Source organism: Mus caroli, unplaced genomic scaffold (assembly GCF_978045245.1).
Source record: "Mus caroli unplaced genomic scaffold, Mus_caroli_1 scaffold_2, whole genome shotgun sequence".
NCBI lineage: Eukaryota > Metazoa > Chordata > Mammalia > Rodentia > Muridae > Mus > Mus caroli.
This window is the reverse complement of record NW_028227257.1, coordinates 96873554-96881552: the sequence shown is the minus strand read 5'-3', so window position 1 is coordinate 96881552 and position 7999 is coordinate 96873554. Positions and strand designations below refer to the sequence as shown.

The 7999-nt window shown below is 40.4% G+C and overlaps 1 pseudogene; it reads left to right on the top strand.

Annotated features, from left to right (window-relative positions):
* Positions 1 to 6881: 6881 nt before the first annotated feature.
* On the top strand, positions 6882 to 7005 carry LOC115030522 (small nucleolar RNA SNORA17; annotated as a pseudogene).
* Positions 7006 to 7999: the final 994 nt, after the last annotated feature.

Genomic DNA, 7999 nt, shown 5'->3' with positions numbered 1-7999 from the left:
TCTGATTAGCTTTCAGCATTTTGAAGGTATAAACTATTTCTATGAATATCTCTCTTATATTTACACATTAAGAACTGAAACAGATACATTTCCATAAGACTTTTTATTCCTAAACAATTACTTAGACTCTGGAATAATGTCTAACTTTATGGAAATTGTTTATGACGGCTAACTTTCTTCATTTGACAGAAAACTTAGAAGATGAGCAAGCCCACAACATGCAGCTGAGAGACTATTCAAGTAAGGCTGTGGAAAATAAAATATGTAGGTGGGGAGCCTGGATATGGATCAAGATTGAAAAATAGATGAGTCACTCATCTTGAAGGCATAATTGAAGTCATTGAGGCCTTTACTCTCGGAGCTAATTAGTGTGGATGGAAATACAAAGTCTGAAGGAGAATTTTAGCTAATAATATAAGTGTAAAAAGTGCCTGAAAGAGCACAGTATAAAGCTCATTAAAGAAAATTGACGGTACCCCTCTCAGCATCCATCAACTGTCAGTGGTTCCTTAACTAGATCTGGAGAGTCCCCCATTGAGCTAGAATGTTGACTGGCTTGGTGTTGAGCAGGTCTTGTTCAGGCAACCACAGCTGTTGTGGGTTCCTGAGTGCAGTCATCCTATTATGTCCACAAGACACTCTTTCCACCCAGCTCTTTCTGATTCTGGTTTTTACAATCCTTCCACCCCTTCTCTGAGATGGTCTCTGAGTGTTGTGGGGTGAGAGTATGTTATAGATATCCCATTCCATAAATACTTATTCTGTTCACTCTGGCCAGTTGTAAGTCTCTGTATTGATGTCATTCACTAGTACAAACAAACAAATTCTCTAGTGAGGACTAAGAGTTATACTAATCTATGGGTATAGGAAATACATAGTTAGAAGCCAGTTTGATACTGTGTCCATTTAGCAAACTAACAGTAGTACGTATGAGCTGCCCAGCCACAGATTGCTGGCCAAATTCTTCTTTCTTCTTTCTTCTTTCTTTCTTTCTTTCTTTCTTTCTTTCTTTCTTTCTTTCTTTCTTTTGTTTTTCCTTCCTTCCTTCCTTCCTTCCTTCCTTCCTTCCTTCCTGTCTGTCTGTCTGTCTTTCTTTCTTTCTTTCTTTCTTTCTTTCTTTTCTTCTTTCTTTGTTTGATTGTTTGATTGACCCATTCATTCATTTTTGAGATTATAATTTAGTTGCAACACCTGGCCAGATTTTGCAGCTTTTCCCTATGCTACTGTTTATCCTCCTTGAAAAGTTCTGGCCATGGGGCTGGAGAGATGGCTCAACAGTTATAAGCTCTGACTGCTCTTCCAGGGGTCCTGAGTTCAATTCCCAGCAACAACATGGTGGCTCCACCGATGCAGTTTGTATCCCCAGTACTAATTAGTATCCCTTTAGCCTACACTCTCTTCTGAAACCACTTGTGGACTTTTTCTTGTTATTCAGATCATCTTTACTGTTAGGTTGTTCGTTGTTGTTTGTTGTTTGTTGTTTGTTGTTTGTTTTTAAGAAAAGAATGTTTCTAATGAGTAACTCGTTAGAAAGTATCACAAGCAAAGTTAACTTCTTCAAGCAGGGAAACTGAAGTTGCATTCAGAACACTGCCTACAAATAGAGCCCTTAATTTAGTTTAAGATATTCTGCTGACCTCCCCTGAGTTCTGCTTGTTATCAGCATGAGACAAACAGAGCAACTTTACAGAGGAGGTAATATGAGTCAATGTCCGTTGAGTGTTTTGTGGTACTGCAGTGTCTGACATCTCTCTGGGAAGCCTCTGTTGCTTTCTTTGTCTCTGTTTACTGCTTGACTAATAAAGAAAGCCACCAATTCAGAGCATGCAGTAAGTATTGCCCCATTTTTCAGTGAATAGGTCCGGGAACCACAGTGAGTATAGCTGCTAATTGCTAAGTGCGTTCCTTCTGACTGGTGCTCTGGCTTCTGTGGACACAGAAGCAGCTGCAGTGAGCAGTCTAAGTGCTAGATTTGTTATCCTCAGGAGTGGGATCTGTGTTAGTTACTTTCCTGTTGATGTGATAAAATACCATAATCGTATGTAACCTAAGGAAAAGAGACATTATTTTGGTTTACAGCTGCAGAGGGATCAAGTCCGTCACGGCAGGAAAAGCATGGCATGGCAGCAGGAGGAGGAAGCGGTCTAGTTACATTTATCACCCACACACAGGAAGCAGAGGGAGAAGAAAAAGGAGGCAAGTCTGCAAACACTCAAAGCCCACCTCCAGGACATACTAGCTGCAGCAAGGCTCCCTGTTTGATAGCTCCACAGTCTTCCCAAACAGGACCACCACCTGGGGAAGAAGAGTTCACATTTTTATCTTATGGGGATCATTTCTCATTCAAACCACCATGATCTATAAAAGCAGAAAAACGCATTTACATACAACTGACTGTGAATCATAGCATGCAATAAGTTCAACATGGGTTTCAGAATAGAGATCCCCACTTGTATGTGAACAAATACAGAGATTGACACAAGTTTCAATCCTACTCAAAAACATTCATACACCTCTCAGGACATTAAAACAGCCTTAAGCTATCCAGTATTTAGCGCTCAAGACTTAAACTAACAGATTACACAATTAAACTGTGTGATGGTAAATCCTGAATGTTAGTTTAACTGTATCTGGATTCAGTTAAGCCTCGGGTTTATGAAGCATTTCCAGGAAGGATTAACTTGGTGGAGAGAGATCCTTCATTAAGTAGCAGCACCTTCCCTCAGTTGCACAGAAGTCACAGTTAAAAGCAATGTGACTTGCTCATCTCCCTTGGCATCTTGCTGGTGAACATGTCTGCCCTGTTGTTGATGCCACAGCTGCCACCATCACTGCCATCCTGGACTGAAGACCAGAATCTCTCCAGGAACTACCCCAGCCCTTTAGCACCAGATTGAGACTGCTCAGGCATCCTAAATCATGGATTGTACAGCTACAGGATTCTCATCCTCTCTAGCGTGCAAACAGCCATTTATTCATTGTTCAAGCTGCACTAGGTAAGCCAATCTAAAAAATCACAAAGGAAGATGATGATCATGCAAATTACATTTACCAACTGTATTGATTACTTGCCTCATTCCCATGGCCAAAGACTTACAGAAAGGATGGGTTTCTTTTGGCTCACAGTTCAGAGGGATCATCATGTTGAAAAGTCATGGCAGTACTTGGGGAGACAGCTAGTCACATGACACTCAAAGCCAGGGAGTAGAGAGGTGAATGGTGGTACTCAGTTAGCTGTCCTTCTCTAAATGAAGTCTGGGACCCCAGGCTATGAAATAGTGCCAGTCTGGGACCCCAGGCTATGAAATAGTGCCATCTATAGGTAGGGTGGGTTTTCCTACTTGAATTAACCTACTCGTGGAAATTCTTCACATATAAACCCAGAGGTTTGTCTCTTCTACATCTTGTGGTTTGTGGTTCTACATCTTGTCAAGTTGCTTATCTGTATCAAGCAGCACACCAACAAATCTCAAATTGAAGTTCTTTGTGCTTTTTGAGTGTTTTCAGATTTTTTTGTTTGTTTTGGTTATTTGGAGAGGGGGCTTGTTTGTGTGTGTGTGTGTGTGTGTGTGTGTGTGTGTGTGTGTGTGTGTGCTGTGTGTGTGTAGAAGAGTAGGCATAAAATGTATCTTTATTTTTTTGAAGATTTATTTAGTTATTTATTTATTATGTACAGTGCTCTGCCTGCATATATGCCTGCAGGACAGAAGAGGGTGCCAGATCTCATTATAGATAGTTGTCATCCATCATATGGTTGCTAGGAATTGAACTCAGGACTTCTGAAAGAGCAGTCAGTGCTCTCAATCCCTGAGCCATCCCTCCAGCCCCCAAGAAAATAATTTTTTACTTGTTTTTAGATTATCCTATTTGATGCTCATGATAATTGCAATAATACCAAAAAAGTAGTGTATTATAAATATCCTTTAAAGGATCTTATAGACTAGCCATAGATTGTATCCTGTATGTATGAGATGAGATCTACCAGAACCCTGGAGAACTGGGCACAAGCAGACAGAGTTGAGGACCTTAGAGGTTATAATTGAGGTCAATGTTACGTGTTAGTCTCACCCTGGTACTTATAATCTTGCTGAAAATACTTTAACTAAAAGCTATATAAAACAAATTGAATGACTTGATCTCAGGCTCTGTCCATCACACTAATTGGACATGCCTGTGATTACTTAAGTTTATTCAAGAATATTTTCGGTCAAGGAGCAGGTTTATATGAAAGAGAATTTGCCAAGGACATTGAACAAAATTCTCATTTATGTCAAGGATTACTAAAGACAGGATCTTGGTTTCTCTGTAACTATACTTTGATATATGATTGTGTACTCAATGATTAACCTTTGTATATAAAATAATGTTTTTCATATTGGATTCGACAAAATCATTGTTCCTCAGCTACAATACAAACCTACTTTGTGGATTTATAGGGATTGAATATTTTTATTAAAGTATAATAGTAAATTGATGCATTTTCTTCACTTGTATAATAAGTCCCTATGACAGTCACCCTCCTCCCCTCCTTCCAGCTCCTGCCACCTGCCCTCTCCTCCAAGTTCACCCACCCTTCATATCCTCTTCAGAAAGGGGCAGGCCTCCAAAGGAGAACAGCCAAACTTGTTGGAGTGGTCAACCGATGTTTGACTTAACTTGAGGCCCATGCCATGAAAGAGAACCAATTCATGCCCTACACTACCTGGATAACCAGGAACCTGAGAACAAATATCCCAGAGACCTACAGTATAACCAAACACAACTCTATGTGTGTGTGTGTGTGTGTGTGTGTGTGTGTGTGTGTGTGTAGTTCTTGTTTATTTTTATTTATCCCCTACAGATAAGTAAAGATTTCACTTTAATTTACAAATGCTTTTAATCCTTGGAGGATAAAATTAAACAAATTGACCATGACACTAAGGCTATAAAAGATAACTGTAATTTAATCAGATATGTTTGAATTAACTTGCCTCTTTTAAACAGTTAATAAGTTTATTTTCTACTGTGTTCTTTAAATTTTTTTCAAATGGAAGGACTATTTTTATGAGATCAAAAGAAAGCAGGCGTGAGTGTTTCTTTAACAGTGAATTATTTATCAACTGCTGATTGGCAGAAATCGATAATCCTGAATCAGGCATGAGTCCTGAATTATATCCCTAGTACCAACATAGAAAGCCAACATGATAACACATACTTGCATTCACAACACTAGGGAGGCAGAGATAGGTGAATGTTGAGGACTCATTAGCCCACCACCCTAGTCTAATTGGCAAGCCCTGTCTCAAGAACATGACAGACAGCTTCTGCAAAATCGCACCTGTGCTCGACCTCATGGCCACTCTGTGCACAGGAGTACATAACCAAAAAAGAACTCGACTCTCACACACACAGAGCAGCTAATGTAGAGATCCTGATTCCTTTCCTCTAGTTATTAGCAGAGGTCTTAAGTATTATAGAAGAAATTGTCCCTCCTCCACAGAAAGTATCTTGGCAAAAATTGTCTGAGTAATATGAAAAAATAAATCTCAGGAAGGAAAAAAAAGAGGATTAAGATAAGCGCTGGGTTTTCATAACCCAATCAGAACAGCTGCGACGAGTGATCCCCTGTTGATAAATGATAGGATGCACCAATGTTAGCGAGGAGCCTTTCAAGACACTGGCACCAACAACTGAATTCATTGAAGAACATTATTCACCTCTGCTCAGTCTATGAATGTACTACCTAAAAATAATGATGGAGATCAAAATTTTCAATCTCCCTGACAGAGCCTAGGGATCATGTGGTAAGACTGTGCTGGCAGCTTCATCTTAAACTTCTGCTTTCGATTGCTATAAATTTTTACACACAAAAAAATCTACTTCAGTGCTAACATTTTTCAACTGGTCTCCTGGTGATACTGCAAGAAATATTGAACAAAATTTATTCAATTCTTTTGTGTATTTTATCTGGTAAATATTTATTATTTCCTGGTATTAACCCATAAACATGTCACCGTATGACTCTCTGTCCTGATGAAAATATATTTCCTGGGACCTAGGATTAGAGACATTCTGTAAACACAATGAATAGTAAATTGAGGTTGTAACATAATAGAAAATGAAAAATAGGAGTGTTGGCAAGAAATACAATAAGACATAGTAAGTTGTATTACCCCAAGTCATACTCTTGAGTAAAACACGTTTATCTTATAATTGCTTTTTCACCCCAATTTAACAATGTCACATGAAGAGGACTCTCAAGCCTACTTAAGGAATCAGTTTGAATGATTTCAAGTATGTCCCACCACCTTCTCCCACTAACATCTTACTGAATGTCTAAAATTTCATAATTGAGCATTTTTATTTTGGGCTGAGACATTTAAATTGGTTGTTGGAAATGATATATTAAGCCTTCTTAGACTTTTCCTAATTATAATTCATCTGATTCATTTCTGAGTATGGAATTCAAAACAGCAAGGATGTGACTTTAGAAGCCATAAATCATCTTCCCCCCCAAAAAAAAAAATTTCCAGGCTTTTCTGGTCCAAAAATCTCATGGAAGAACATTTAAAACTATCTGTATGGTCGCCTAACAAAACAGGAGAGGTTTCCAGTTACTGGCTTCCTGACAGTTAAATTATGAAGAACCATAAAAGGATTCAACTGTTTTGTGAAATGGATTTTGAAAAGACAAATATTAGATCTAGACAAAGTCTGAAACAAATTTAGATCAAAAGACTCTTTAAATAGATTCATCTATAATCTCTTTCAATGTTTCCTGGAGCAGTAGAATTTGTGTGTGTGTGTGTGTGTGTGTGTGTGTGTGTGTGTGTGTGTGTACTATACAACAATGCTGTGATCAATTCAGATATAATAGTGGTCCCATAAGATTAAATATAATACCTGACCCTAGAAACATTATAGGTTTGTCTGCTTTGTCACATGTGGGTCAGGAGGGGACAGAGAGGATATGTCTGCGTCAAGTGTTTTGTTCTATGAAGATCTGAACGATTAGTAGCCTAAATTCCTTGGGAGGTGAGCAGAGAGAGAGAGAGAGCTTGAGATATCCAGCTCTACAAAGGCCCCAATAGCTCCCAGGCCCAAGAGCAAGCCAGAGACTAGAAGAACTCCTTCTGGGACCTAGGGACCTTTGCAGAAGTGAGCCCAAGACAGATGACCCTTGAGTAGGCTATTTTAGGCATGTCAGGTCAAGGAGCAAGCCTTCGATGACCAACAGACAGATGCCATGGGGTCTGGACAGGGAGCAAGCCTGAGATGACCACCAATTAGGTGACAAGCAGGCCTGGGCAGGGAGAGAGGGAGCTGCAGCAGACGATACCTGAGATGATCCCTGCTCAGAACCATAATGCACAAGTGGGGCATAGCACTCCTGAAACCACCCCTGAGATGACACTGGACACTCAGAGACCCTGGGCACCAAGAGAAGCAAGTAAATGGTGGAGACACGGAAGAGAAAGAGAAATAGAAGGATGCGAGTACAATGAAGAGAGGCAGAACTGGAGACTCAAGGGTAGTGAGTAGCAGCATGATGTGAGTAGCCAGTGATGCCATTTTGGACCTTGGCGAGGTCCATCTGAGGCCATATCTGGGTTTGTCCTATAACAAGAGGGGTCTGTTGCCACCAGGTGGATGTTTCTGGTTTCGACTGCTGCCCAGAGATATGTTGATGTCTGAGGATTGAACAGATCTGGCCCCACCCCTCACATGGGCATTGTGGAAGAGCTGACACTGAGGGCATGAAAGCAGGAGAGCTGACCCGCTAAGCAGCCGCAATATTCAGGAGAGCACCTCGCATATTATGGGAGTTGGGGGCGAGCTGCCCCAAGGACATGAGCATGGGAGAGATAGCTCGGCAATTTTTTTGCCATGTGGTAACGTGAGCAAGGGAGAGATGGCTCCCCTCCCTTGCCACTTTCCACCTATGGAAGACAGGAAAACATGGCCCTAAAGTCATGAGAGTGGAAGTAATGGCCATGTCCCTCACTGGCTCTAACACTTG